The 11,231-nt window shown below is 54.2% G+C and overlaps 1 protein-coding gene across 1 annotated transcript in view; it reads left to right on the top strand.

Annotated features, from left to right (window-relative positions):
- Positions 1-1,191: 1,191 nt before the first annotated feature.
- LOC106596576 (F-box/WD repeat-containing protein 7) overlaps positions 1,192-11,231 on the top strand; it is an 81,688-nt gene continuing 71,648 nt past the window's right edge. Inside the window, exon 1 of the mRNA XM_082965400.1 lies at positions 1,192-1,321. The gene's annotated coding sequence lies outside the window, so the exon portion shown is untranslated. The remainder of the gene's footprint in view (positions 1,322-11,231) is intronic.

The raw sequence follows: 11,231 nt of genomic DNA, 5'->3' as shown, positions 1-11,231 counted from the left end.
TTTCGAGTGCGAAGACTGGATAAAACGCCACTGTATTTTAGCAACAACGACCATCTGTTTCGGTGAAGGTGAGTTTACTTGTGTGTTTAGATGGTATACACGAGTAAGCAAAGTGTCCACGTATTGCTTGGCGAGCTAAGTAGCTATCTGTGTTTTAAAGAGAAGCGGTAACTTCACAATGCACTGTTTAACCTCAACTTCTAAGCTTAGACTTATACCAGATGTTAGACTGTTTTATGCATTTTATACAACACATCGCAAGCTAACGTCACACAGTCTAACGCATGGTATTTGTTTGTTGTTTTTCAACGCGTGGGAAACAACATGCAACCCCCCCCCCCCCCCCCACACACACACACACAGACGTGCGTAGGTGCATTACCCCAATATCTCCTGGTCAGACCACTCGTGTGTAGGTGCATTACCCCAATATCTCCTGGTCAGACCACTCGTGTGTAGGTGCATTACCCCAATATCTCCTGGTCAGACCACTCGTGTGTAGGTGCATTACCCCAATATCTCCTGGTCAGATCACACGTGTGTAGGTGCAGGGGAACAACTTCCTGCCCCCATTTCCTCTACTTTTATTACATCTGGGATGTTCATGTCTCCAGTTATCAAGTCTGAAGATGAGAGTAGTGTTGATGGGGTTTATGGAGTACTTTTTAAAATCTCTAAACACCCCTTCTCTCTTACCTTGTCCCAGTTTTATCGACCAGGATGGCCCAGCTCTCTTCTCCCATCTGAAGACGGTAGGACAGTAGTCTAGTCTGGAGATGAAGCAGGATCCAGTGACCAAGGGTGATAACAAAGCTACGTCATGTCCAGGAAGGATAGACTCTATTGGGGTAATGATGCTAGCCGGCACCCCCTCCTCCGCTTCCACCCTCTCTTCCTCAATATCCTCCATCTCTTCTTCATCCTCCTTGCAGGAAGAAAGGAGAAAGGGAGATGAGGAGTTAATTTGTCGAGAGGAGGAAGAGGGAGAGGTGGTCAGCGTTTCTATAGTGACCATAGCGGAGGAGTCCTGCCCTTCGGAACCGTTTGGACCTGGCGCCCACGTGGAGGTAGCAGCCAATGAGAGTGCGGTGAGGGATGGAGACTGCCGATCAAAAACTTCCCAAAGTACCCAGACTGAAGAAGAGGAGGAGGAAGAGGAGGAAGAGATGGCTGAAGATGAGAGTGACCATTCTGCCCTGTTGCAGGAGGAGGAGGAGGAGGAGGAGGTGATGAGGGAAGGAACCAGGTGTTTGTCTCGGATGACAACTTGGGGTTGTCGGACAGTCTGACCCCTGGAACACCAACACTCCTCAACATCAAGGTAAGAAATCAACCCTCTCCTCAAGTCTAATTCAGTCCAGAGCACGCGATAGCTCGGTGTACCGTTGTCTCTGAGACACGACCGTGCACCTCCCTAAAATGACCAACCAACGCGGATCTGGGGCGTCTTCTATTAAAAAACAAATTGTGTTTACAGTTAGATACATTTCTTGAGCTCCTCTGAGATTTCGAAAAGAATGAAATCCAACGATCCACTATTCTAGAACACTGCTGTGCCTTCCGGAACATGTTTTTAGATTTCCATCCAGACTACATGGCAGATATGACATTTTTTTTTACATTTTAGTTATTTAGCAGAAGCTCTTATCCAGTTGCAGACGCCATGCTCTACCAACTGAGCCACAGGGAAGACTATTACAACGCTCAGAGAGGCATTTAAACACATTATATAATGTATACCATCTGATGGGCGACGGCTCAGTCGATGATGTGGCACGCAGCCTGTTGGTTGGCGCAATGCAACGCCTGCGCATCTTGTCGGGTAGGAAGTTGACCAATGTGTATGTTCTAAACAGGAACTGGTCCGTTACTGGGGGTTCTAAACAGGAACTGGTCCGTTACTGGGGGTTCTAAACAGGAACTGGTCTGTTACTGGGGGTTCTAAACAGGAACTGGTCCGTTACTGGGGGTTCTAGACAGGAACTGGTCCGTTACTGGGGGTTCTAGACAGGAACTGGTCCGTTACTGGGGGTTCTAAACAGGAACTGGTCCCTTACTGGGGGTTCTAAACAGGAACTGGTCCGTTACTGGGGGTTCTAAACAGGAACTGGTTCCTTACTGGGGGTTCTAGACAGGAAGTGGTTCCTTACTGGGGGTTCTAAACAGGAACTGGTCCGTGACTGGGGGTTCTAGACAGGAACTGGTCCGTGACTGGGGGTTCTAGACAGGAACTGGTTCCTTACTGGGGGTTCTAGACAGGAACTGGTTCCTTACTGGGGGTTCTAGACAGGAACTGGTTCCTTACTGGGGGTTCTAGACGGGAACTGGTCCGTGACTGGGGGTTCTAGACAGGAACTGGTTCCTTACTGGGGGTTCTAGACAGGAACTGGTTCCTTACTGGGGGTTCTAAACAGGAACTGGTTCCTTACTGGGGGTTCTAAACAGGAACTGGTCCGTGACTGGGGGTTCTAGACAGGAACTGGTTCCTTACTGGGGGTTCTAGACGGGAACTGGTCCGTGACTGGGGATTCTAGACAGGAACTGGTTCCTTACTGGGGGTTCTAGACGGGAACTGGTCCGTTACTGGGGGTTCTAGACAGGAACTGGTTCCTTACTGGGGGTTCTAGACAGGAACTGGTTCCTTACTGGGGGTTCTAGACAGGAACTGGTCCCTTACTGGGGGTTCTAGACAGGAACTGGTCCCTTACTGGGGGTTCTAGACAGGAACTGGTCCGTGACTGGGGGGTTCTAGACGGGAACTGGTTCCTTACTGGGGGTTCTAGACAGGAACTGGTTCCTTACTGGGGTTTGCTGAATGAGAGTAGAGCAGCTCTTCTGATGGTAATGAGCTGCCTCCCTATTGGCTGAAGCATGGTTTTACACCCAACCTGCCCCTCTATTGGCTGAAGCATGGTTTTTACACCCAACCTGCCCCTCTATTGGCTGAAGGATGGTATTACACCCAACCTGCCCCTCTATTGGCTGAAGCGTGGTATTACACCCAACCTGCCCCTCTATTGGCTGAAGCGTGGTATTACACCCAACCTGCCCCTCTATTGGCTGAAGGATGGTATTACACCCAACCTGCCCCTCTATTGGCTGAAGGATGGTATTACACCCAACCTGCCCCTCTATTGGCTGAAGCGTGGTTTTACACCCAACCTGCCCCTCTATTGGCTGAAGGATGGTATTACACCCAACCTGCCCCTCTATTGGCTGAAGGATGGAATTTTACTGGCAGGTCCAACATGTTAATGTTGTGTAGTGCCTCCATGCATGGGGCTGTGTGTGTATTAGCAGGATGGCCAGTTGTAAGGGGCTGTGTGTGTATTAGCAGGATGGCCAGTTGTAAGGGGCTGTGTGTGTATTAGCAGGATGGCCAGTTGTAAGGGGCTGTGTGTGTATTAGCAGGATGGCCAGTTGTAAGGGGCTGTGTGTGTATTAGCAGGATGGCCAGTTGTAAGGGGCTGTGTGTGTATTAGCAGGATGGCCAGTTGTAAGGGGCTGTGTGTGTATTAGCAGGATGGCCAGTTGTAAGGGGCTGTGTGTGTATTAGCAGGATGGCCAGTTGTAAGGGGCTGTGTGTGTATTAGCAGGATGGCCAGTTGTAAGGGGCTGTGTGTGTATTAGCAGGATGGCCAGTTGTAAGGGGCTGTGTGTGTATTAGCAGGATGGCCAGTTGTAAGGGGCTGTGTGTGTATTAGCAGGATGGCCAGTTGTAAGGGGCTGTGTGTGTATTAGCAGGATGGCCAGTTGTAAGGGGCTGTGTGTGTATTAGCAGGATGGCCAGTTGTAAGGGGCTGTGTGTGTATTAGCAGGATGGCCAGTTGTAAGGGGCTGTGTGTGTATTAGCAGGATGGCCAGTTGTAAGGGGCTGTGTGTGTATTAGCAGGATGGCCAGTTGTAAGGGGCTGTGTGTGTATTAGCAGGATGGCCAGTTGTAAGGGGCTGTGTGTGTATTAGCAGGATGGCCAGTTGTAAGGGGCTGTGTGTGTATTAGCAGGATGGCCAGTTGTAAGGGGCTGTGTGTGTATTAGCAGGATGGCCAGTTGTAAGGGGCTGTGTGTGTATTAGCAGGATGGCCAGTTGTAAGGGGCTGTGTGTGTATTAGCAGGATGGCCAGTTGTAAGGGGCTGTGTGTGTATTAGCAGGATGGCCAGTTGTAAGGGGCTGTGTGTGTATTAGCAGGATGGCCAGTTGTAAGGGGCTGTGTGTGTATTAGCAGGATGGCCAGTTGTAAGGGGCTGTGTGTGTATTAGCAGGATGGCCAGTTGTAAGGGGCTGTGTGTGTATTAGCAGGATGGCCAGTTGTAAGGGGCTGTGTGTGTATCGGCAGGATGGCCAGTGTATATTAAAAAAAAATATATATATTTTTTAATTTAACCTTTTTTATTTAACTAGGCAAGTCAGTTAAGAACAGATTCTTACTTACAATGACGGCCTAGGAACAGTGGGTTAACTGTTAACTTGTTCAGGGGCAGAACGACAGATTGTTTACCTTGTCAGCTCAGGGTTTCGATATATGTATTGGCAGAATGGCCAGTTCCTGTCCAGTTGGCCACATGTTTCCTGTTCAGAGCAGTTCATACTGGGTAGTATACAGTACCTGTCGAAAGTTTGGACACCCCTAGGGGTCTACATTGTAGAATAATAGTGAAGACATCAAAACTATGAAATAACACATATGGAATAATGTAGTAACCAAAAAAGTGTTAAACAAATCAGAATATATTTTATATTTGAAATTCTTCAAAGTAGCCACCCTTTGCCTTGATGACAGCTTTGCACACTCTTGGCATTCTCTCAACCAGCATCATGAGGTAGTCATCTGGAATGCATTTCAATTAACAGGTGTGCCTTGTTAAAAGTTCATTTGTGCAATTTCTTTCCTCAATGCGTTTGAGCCAATCAGTTGTGTTGTGACAAGGTAGGGGTGGTATACAGACCAAGTTCATATTATGGCAAGAACTAAGCAAAGAGAAGCGACAGTCCATCATTACTTTAAGACGTGAAGGTCAGTCAATGTGGAAAATGTCAAGATCTTTGAAAGTTTTTTCAAGTGAAGTCGCAAAAACCATCAAGCGCTATGATGAAACCCAGTTGAGATGGTTTGGGATGAGTTGGACCGCAGAGTGAAGGAAAAGCAGCCAACAAGTGCTCAGCATATGTGGGAACTCTTTCAAGACTGTTGGAAAAGCATTCCTCATGAAGCTGGTTGAGAGAATGCCAAGAGTGTGCAAATGATTCCATATGTGTTATTTCATAGTTCGGATGTCTTCACTATTCTAATACAATGTAGATAATAGTACAAATAAAAACCCTAGGTGTGTCCAAACTTTTGACTGTTCCTGTATATTTAATATCCATATGGTAATATTTTGAAACACTCAGCTCCGTGTAACATCCATTTATATAGTTTACTGTGGTCTCTCTCCCTCTGTCCTCTGACAGCTGTTTCCTCCACACGCACCAAGCCCTGCCCCCTACATTTACTATAGGTTTGTTCTCTTGGGTCCAAATGTTCTTGTTCTTAATACAATGGCCAGTTCTAGCTAGCCAGTTCTAGCTGTCTGGCTGCTGTGGCTGGCTAGCTGTCTGGCTGCTGTGGCTGGCTAGCTGTCTGGCTGCTGTGGCTGTCTGGCTGCTGTGGCTGCTGTGGCTGTCTGGCTGCTGTGGCTGGCTAGCTGTCTGGCTGCTGTGGCTGGCTAGCTGTCTGGCTGCTGTGGCTGGCTAGCTGTCTGGCTGCTGTGGCTGGCTAGCTGTCTGGCTGCTGTGGCTGGCTAGCTGTCTGGCTGCTGTGGCTGGCTAGCTGTCTGGCTGCTGTGGCTGGCTAGCTGTCTGGCTGCTGTGGCTGGCTAGCTAGCTGTGGCTGGCTAGCTGCTGGGCTGGCTAGCTAGCTGTGGCTGGCTAGCTAGCTGTGGCTGCTGTGGCTGGCTAGCTAGCTGGCTGCTGTGGCTGCTGTGGCTGGCTGGCTAGCTAGCTAGCTGGATGCTCCACACGCACCAAGCCCTGCCCCCAGTCACTTCAGCAGGGCGGGTTAAATTTACTATAGGTTTGCATGCCGTTCTCTTGGGTCCAAATGCGGTCAAGATTGTTCCAAACAAGAACGTTGTTGCTTTCCACTTTGTTCTTAATACAATGGCCAGTTCTCGCTGGCTGCTGTGGCTAGCTGGCTGCTGTGGCTAGCTGGCTGCTGTGGCTAGCTGGCTGCTGTGGCTAGCTGGCTGCTGTGGCTGGCTGGCTGCTGTGGCTGGCTGGCTGCTGTGGCTGGCTGGCTGCTGTGGCTGGCTGTGGCTGGCTGGCTGCTGTGGCTAGCTGTGGCTAGCTGTGGCTAGCTGGCTGCTGTGGCTAGCTGTGGCTAGCTGGCTGCTGTGGCTAGCTGTGGCTAGCTGGCTCCTAACTCCCTCTAACCACTCTGACGTCATATCAAACACTTATATGATTCCAACAGTTCACCCAAGTGTTTTGATCTGTCGCAAGTCAAATCGCAATCGCATATCGTTAACCCCCTAGGTCATTCCATAGTTGGCCGTTGTCCTGGCATTTCACTAATCACAGGCTTGATAATGTTGTGTTTAGGTGAGTCAAATGTGTAGTGCAAGGACAAAAACTACAATGATCACCCCTCTGGGTTCCCCGGGATTAAGAAACACTGTCTTACATGACGGAGAATCAAATACAGATCTGTATCCACGTGCATCATATCTGTTCTACTCAATACGTTTCTATCTGAATGTATTGTGACGTTGCATTGTCCTGACTCCTGGCCTTCCACTGTCCTGACTCCTGGCCTTCCACTGTCCTGACTCCTGGCCTTCCACTGTCCTGACTCCTGGCCTTACTCACTGTCCTGACTCCTGGCCTTCCACTGGCCTGACTCCTGGCCTTCCACTGGCCTGACTCCTGGCCTGACTCCTGGCCTGACTCCTGGCCTTCCACTGTCCTGACTCCTGGCCTTCCACTGGCCTGACTCCTGGCCTTCCACTGTCCTGACTCCTGGCCTTCCACTGGCCTGACTCCTGGCCTTCCATTGTCCTGACTCCTGGCCTTCCACTGTCCTGACTCCTGGCCTTCCACTGTCCTGACTCCTGGCCTTCCACTGTCCTGACTCCTGGCCTTCCACTGTCCTGACTCCTGGCCTTCCACTGTCCTGACTCCTGGCCTTCCACTGTCCTGACTCCTGGCCTTCCACTGTCCTGACTCCTGGCCTTCCACTGTCCTGACTCCTGGCCTTCCACTGTCCTGACTCCTGGCCTGACTCCTGGCCTTCCACTGTCCTGACTCCTGGCCTTCCACTGTCCTGACTCCTGGCCTTCCACTGTCCTGACTCCTGGCCTTCCACTGTCCTGACTCCTGGCCTTCCACTGTCCTGACTCCTGGCCTTCCACTGTCCTGACTCCTGGCCTGACTCCTGGCCTTCCACTGGCCTGACTCCTGTCCTGACTCCTGGCCTTCCACTGTCCTGACTCCTGGCCTTCCACTGTCCTGACTCCTGGCCTTCCACTGTCCTGACTCCTGGCCTTCCACTGGCCTGACTCCTGGCCTTCCACTGTCCTGACTCCTGGCCTTCCACTGTCCTGACTCCTGGCCTTCCACTGTCCTGACTCCTGGCCTTCCACTGTCCTGACTCCTGGCCTTCCACTGGCCTGACTCCTGGCCTTCCACTGTCCTGACTCCTGGCCTTCCACTGTCCTGACTCCTGGCCTTCCACTGGCCTGACTCCTGGCCTTCCACTGGCCTGACTCCTGGCCTTCCACTGGCCTGACTCCTGTCCTGTCCTGACTCCTGGCCTTCCACTGTCCTGACTCCTGGCCTTCCACTGTCCTGACTCCTGGCCTTCCACTGTCCTGACTCCTGGCCTTCCACTGTCCTGACTCCTGGCCTTCCACTGTCCTGACTCCTGGCCTTCCACTGTCCTGACGACTCCTGGCCTTCCACTGTCCTGACTCCTGGCCTTCCACTGTCCTGACTCCTGGCCTTCCACTGTCCTGACTCCTGGCCTTCCACTGTCCTGACTCCTGGCCTTCCACTGTCCTGACTCCTGGCCTTCCACTGTCCTGACTCCTGGCCTTCCACTGTCCTGACTCCTGGCCTTCCACTGTCCTGACTCCTGGCCTGACTCCTGGCCTGACTCCTGGCCTGACTCCTGGCCTGACTCCTGGCCTGACTCCTGGCCTTCCACTGTCCTGACTCCTGGCCTTCCACTGTCCTGACTCCTGGCCTCCCTGCCTGACTCCTGGCCTGTCCGCCTGCCTCCTGACTCCTGGCCTTCCACTGTCCTGACTCCTGGCCTTCCACTGTCCTGACTCCTGGCCTTCCACTGTCCTGACTCCTGGCCTTCCACTGGCCTGACTCCTGGCCTTCCACTGTCCTGACTCCTGGCCTGACTCCTGGCCTGACTCCTGGCCTGTACTCCTGGCCTGACTCCTGGCCTTCCACTGTCCTGACTCCTGGCCTTCCACTGTCCTGACTCCTGGCCTTCCACTGTCCTGACTCCTGGCCTTCCACTGGCCTGACTCCTGTCCTGACTCCTGGCCTTCCACTGTCCTGACTCCTGGCCTTCCACTGTCCTGACTCCTGGCCTTCCACTGGCCTGACTCCTGGCCTTCCACTGTCCTGACTCCTGGCCTGACTCCTGGCCTTCCACTGTCCTGACTCCTGGCCTTCCACTGTCCTGACTCCTGGCCTTCCACTGTCCTGACTCCTGGCCTTCCACTGTCCTGACTCCTGGCCTTCCACTGTCCTGACTCCTGGCCTTCCACTGTCCTGACTCCTGGCCTTCCACTGTCCTGACTCCTGGCCTTCCACTGTCCTGACTCCTGGCCTGACTCCTGGCCTGACTCCTGGCCTGACTCCTGGCCTGACTCCTGGCCTGACTCCTGGCCTTCCACTGTCCTGACTCCTGGCCTTCCACTGTCCTGACTCCTGGCCTTCCACTGTCCTGACTCCTGGCCTTCCACTGTCCTGACTCCTGGCCTTCCACTGTCCTGACTCCTGGCCTTCCACTGTCCTGACTCCTGGCCTGACTCCTGGCCTTCCACTGTCCTGACTCCTGGCCTTCCACTGTCCTGACTCCTGGCCTTCCACTGTCCTGACTCCTGGCCTTCCACTGGCCTGACTCCTGGCCTTCCACTGTCCTGACTCCTGGCCTGACTCCTGGCCTGACTCCTGGCCTGACTCCTGGCCTGACTCCTGGCCTTCCACTGTCCTGACTCCTGGCCTTCCACTGTCCTGACTCCTGGCCTTCCACTGTCCTGACTCCTGGCCTTCCACTGTCCTGACTCCTGGCCTTCCACTGTCCTGACTCCTGGCCTTCCACTGTCCTGACTCCTGGCCTTCCACTCCTGGCCTTCCACTGTCCTGACTCCTGGCCTTCCACTGTCCTGACTCCTGGCCTGACTCCTGGCCTTCCACTGTCCTGACTCCTGGCCTTCCACTGTCCTGACTCCTGGCCTTCCACTGTCCTGACTCCTGGCCTTCCACTGTCCTGACTCCTGGCCTTCCACTGTCCTGACTCCTGGCCTTCCACTGTCCTGACTCCTGGCCTTCCACTGTCCTGGCTCCTGGACTCCTGGCCTGACTCCTGGCCTTCCACTGGCCTGACTCCTGGCCTTCCACTGTCCTGACTCCTGGCCTTCCACTGTCCTGACTCCTGGCCTTCCACTGTCCTGACTCCTGGCCTTCCACTGTCCTGACTCCTGGCCTTCCACTGTCCTGACTCCTGGCCTTCCACTGTCCTGACTCCTGGCCTGACTCCTGGCCTGACTCCTGGCCTTCCACTGTCCTGACTCCTGGCCTTCCACTGTCCTGACTCCTGGCCTTCCACTGTCCTGACTCCTGGCCTTCCACTGTCCTGACTCCTGGCCTGACTCCTGGCCTTCCACTGTCCTGACTCCTGGCCTTCCACTGTCCTGACTCCTGGCCTTCCACTGGCCTGACTCCTGGCCTTCCACTGTCCTGACTCCTGGCCTTCCACTGTCCTGACTCCTGGCCTTCCACTGTCCTGACTCCTGGCCTTCCACTGTCCTGACTCCTGGCCTTCCACTGTCCTGACTCCTGGCCTTCCACTGTCCTGACTCCTGGCCTTCCACTGTCCTGACTCCTGGCCTGACTCCTGGCCTTCCACTGTCCTGACTCCTGGCCTTCCACTGTCCTGACTCCTGGCCTTCCACTGTCCTGACTCCTGGCCTTCCACTGTCCTGACTCCTGGCCTTCCACTGTCCTGACTCCTGGCCTTCCACTGTCCTGACTCCTGGCCTGACTCCTGGCCTTCCCTGTCCTGACTCCTGGCCTTCCACTGTCCTGACTCCTGGCCTTCCACTGTCCTGACTCCTGGCCTTCCACTGTCCTGACTCCTGGCCTTCCACTGTCCTGACTCCTGGCCTGACTCCTGGCCTTCCACTGTCCTGACTCCTGGCCTGACTCCTGGCCTTCCACTGTCCTGACTCCTGGCCTCCACTGTCCTGACTCCTGGCCTTCCACTGTCCTGACTCCTGGCCTTCCACTGTCCTGACTCCTGGCCTTCCACTGTCCTGACTCCTGGCCTTCCACTGTCCTGACTCCTGGCCTTCCACTGTCCTGACTCCTGGCCTTCCACTGGCCTGACTCCTGGCCTTCCACTGGCCTGACTCCTGGCCTTCCACTGTCCTGACTCCTGGCCTTCCACTGTCCTGACTCCTGGCCTTCCACTGTCCTGACTCCTGGCCTTCCACTGTCCTGACTCCTGGCCTTCCACTGTCCTGACTCCTGGCCTTCCACTGTCCTGACTCCTGGCCTTCCACTGTCCTGACTCCTGGCCTTCCACTGTCCTGACTCCTGGCCTTCCACTGTCCTGACTCCTGGCCTTCCACTGTCCTGACTCCTGGCCTTCCACTGTCCTGACTCCTGGCCTTCCACTGTCCTGACTCCTGACTCCTGGCCTTCCACTGTCCTGACTCCTGGGCCTTCCACTGGCCTGACTCCTGGCCTTCCACTGGCCTGACTCCTGGCCTGACTCCTGGCCTGACTCCTGGCCTGACTCCTGGCCTTCCACTGTCCTGACTCCTGGCCTTCCACTGTCCTGACTCCTGGCCTTCCACTGTCCTGACTCCTGGCCTTCCACTGTCCTGACTCCTGGCCTTCCACTGTCCTGACTCCTGGCCTTCCACTGTCCTGACTCCTGGCCTTCCACTGTCCTGACTCCTGGCCTTCCACTGTCCTGACTCCTGGCCTTCCACTGTCCTGACTCCTGG

This window comes from Salmo salar, chromosome 18, assembly GCF_965601325.2.
Source record: "Salmo salar chromosome 18, fSalSal1, whole genome shotgun sequence".
Taxonomy (NCBI): Eukaryota; Metazoa; Chordata; class Actinopteri; order Salmoniformes; family Salmonidae; genus Salmo; species Salmo salar.
Note: the sequence above shows the minus strand (reverse complement) of the source record. Positions and strands in the feature narration are given on the sequence as shown.